Below are 3331 nucleotides of genomic sequence, written 5' to 3'. Positions count from 1 at the left end.
TAATTTTCAGCAAATTGTTTTTCAATTAATTGACTTTTGGGAAATAGTGCTTGGTAATTTGGCAAAATTACCAAATCACCTGCACGCAGTCACCTGCAGGGTTTCATGCTGCCTCCAGGGCAGAAGGGGAGCATCTGAAAGCTGGAAAGCAACCTGAATGTGTGGGGCGGAGGATGCTGTCCTCCAGGTGTGGGAGGAAAGATGGAAGAAGCAGCACAAAGACAGAAGAAGCTGACCCATTTCTTCAACCTTTCCATTTTTCCTGGGTTTTTAACCTCTGTAAACCAAGAATCAGGAACCTGCAGCCCCAAACCTGCCAGCCTCCTTCCTGACATAGCCAATGAAATGGACAGACCCTCCTCGCAGTCAGGGGGAAATAGACACTTGGCTACCCCTGCACTGACTCAAGCAGAATTCTCTTTCTCATTCATATTTTAATTCTTATGGCTATTTTCTTCTTTTTTCCACATATTGATCTAAACCTTTGTCCCTAATAAAGACCTCCAAACTACTCACACAAAAGTGATTGGGCATGACTGACGTTTACTGGGCTTTGAGGTTACCTGGCTAAGCAGGTAACTGCAAGTGGAAGCTTAGTCATCCCTAGTCTGCCAAGCCATGTCTGGCTGCCCTGAGAAGTTCTTCGCATGACCTCTCTTCTTCCACACATGCTCAGGTCCTCTCCCATCTCTTTTGAGCTCCACTTCCTTTCTGCTCACTCCTCCTCCCTCCCACTGGTTCCCCTTCGATCCTCCTGTTGTTTTCTTGTATAACGCCTCTTACTCTGTCCTGCCCTCTATTTCCATATGTTGATAGAGAAAGCTCATTTTCCAGAGCCATGCAAGCTTAAGAAGGTGCAAAGGAAACTATGCCACTCCCCTGAGACAGAAAAGCCTGCTGCATTTCTGTAAACTGCAATTTAAAGCAATCTTCCATGCTTTACATGCACTAAGGCCCCCCATCTTGACAAAACCTCTCTCTTGACCACATTTTCCCCTCTCATCCCACCTTCCTTTCAGAACCAATCTTCCTGAACCAGCTACTGATACTTGCTGCCTCTTCTGTGTCCCAACCAGTGGACACTTCTGATCTTTTTCTTGCTTAACCTTCCTGTAATGTTTGACACAGTAGACGCTTCTTCCAGAAACCCTTTTGTTGTCCACCTGCTCTGGCCAGGATTTCTCAATCTTCTTTGTACTGTCCTTCTCTCCTGTTACCATCTTAGAGGTCAGGGATCCCAGCTTTGGCCTTGGGACTCACCTCTTCTATAGCAGGCCCTAGGTGGTCCCACTCAGCGATAGCTTCAGCCATGGATTTAACCACACGTTGCCCTGGAGTCTTGGGTCCTTGTCCTGGGCTTGGGCCACTCAGGACACACTCGAATGTCTCCTGGATGTCCAGAATACGCCATCTGTAAAACTGAACTTGTCCTCTTTCCCCCAAATGTGTGTCCACTGCTTGAACCAGGAAACTGGATATCATCTTAAATCCTCCCTTTCCCACTACCACCAAATCCAAGCTGGGGAGCCCCTATTCTTTACTGCCTCTGCAAACCACACTGTCCCCCTACACCCCATGGATCCTGCTTGAGCCCAGGCACTCATCACTTCTTTGCTGGGGTATGACCATTCCTCTGGCCTTCCTATCTTCCCATCTATACCCAAAATGGCTGCCAAGGGGATCTGTCCTAAATGCAAAGTTAGCCATGCCAGCCCTCCCTCCCCTGGCTTGCCTGAAATCTTTCAGGAAGCTCAGAGCTTTTAAGACAACATTTTGAGAACAAGGACCTTTTGCAATTTTACGTCTTCTGTTTCCTGGAGTCCCCAAATTCAGCTCAGCCTTCACGGCTTCTGGGAAACTTGCCTTGACCTCATCTTTCCTATGCGTTCTGTGTCTAGCTAGCAAAATTCTTAGCTGACATTACTTTGATCATGAACTTTGTTGCCTGTGAGTTCCCAGAGGGCAGGCCAAGTCTGACTTGGCTTTGTTGCAAAGTCTAGCACATGATGGACATTCAATAAAGTTCTGATACAGAGAAAAGCAAAATCTCAGACTTCTCAGCTCATGATGTCCCAGTGAAGAGCTTAAATGTGTGTGTGGTGCAGAGAGAGATAGACAGCCCCACAGTGAGCCCCAAAAGCCCAAGGAAGCCACAGTGTGGCCAAGAAACTTTTCAGGCGAAGGCAATCAGCAGGAGGGTACAGCCTTCCTCCTGCTAGAGAAAGTTGTAATTTTTATTATTCTGTCTCCCTGGGACTCTGTTCAAGGAGGCTGCTGCCAGGGCAAGGGAAGATAGGCCTGTGGGGAGGGTCTGTTTTGCCATGAACATTCTCAGGAGGGTGGTTGAACAGCATAAAAATGCCACATATATGTTGATTGAGCATACAGAATGGATGGCTCTGCCTCAGGACAGAGGGCACATTTTGTTTGCCGAGAACTTTCCTTCTGCCTCATCATGTTTGACTTAGTGACACTCTGGTCCCCACCTGGCTCACCTTCTCAGCACTGATGGGCCAGGTATGGTGGTGTGGCAGTTGAAGGGGATGAATGGTTTGGAGCCTTCTTGAGTCAGGCCGCCAGTCCTTGTGGGGCTTTGCCACTGTGTCGCTCTTCAAATTCCACTGACCTGTGACCAGACACAGTCCAAGCAGGCCAGATTCTTTCCTAGTCCAGTACCCACTGGGCATTCCAGGTATAGATGATGTCACTGAGAGGGCAGCCAAGGAGGAGGTGGCACCTGGTGCCCAAGTCTAGCACAATAGGCCAACTTCTGTTGACAAGGGAAGTTGGTGTTTAATTCACTGTGACAGAACGAAACTCTTGCCAAGTCCCTTTTCAGAAAGGGGGAAGCCATTTCAAAATAAAAATAAAGCGGCTCTACAAAATATGGTGTGCCTGGTATCAATAGCAGAGGTGACAAGCTCGCAAAAGCTCTATGAACAATAACTTTCCACAGTATAGACACCAAAGGGAAAGACAGCAGAGCACTCAGCTGGCTTAGACCCATGCTGGTATAACTGGTCCATGAAAAATTATTCAACGACCACATTAGTAATCCAATTGAAATAAATATCAATGAAGAGCTATCTTTTGCCCTGATACATTAACGAAAATTAACATTTTCGTTGCAATTTCCAGTGCTGACAAGGATACGGTAAAACTGCTATCTTCTCAGATGTCTCTTGACAGTATGCATTTGTACAGTCTCCCATGGAGATCAATTTATCATGATATGTTAAGAATTGCAAGAGGGTTCTTAACCCTCTCTACAAAAAAAAAAAAAAATCCAAAATATGGAGGAAAGTATCACTTGAGTGTTAATTGTCATTTT

The sequence above is a fragment of the Symphalangus syndactylus genome, chromosome 14 (genome assembly GCF_028878055.3).
Source record: "Symphalangus syndactylus isolate Jambi chromosome 14, NHGRI_mSymSyn1-v2.1_pri, whole genome shotgun sequence".
NCBI classification, from domain to species: domain Eukaryota; kingdom Metazoa; phylum Chordata; class Mammalia; order Primates; family Hylobatidae; genus Symphalangus; species Symphalangus syndactylus.
This window is presented reverse-complemented; position numbering follows the sequence as displayed.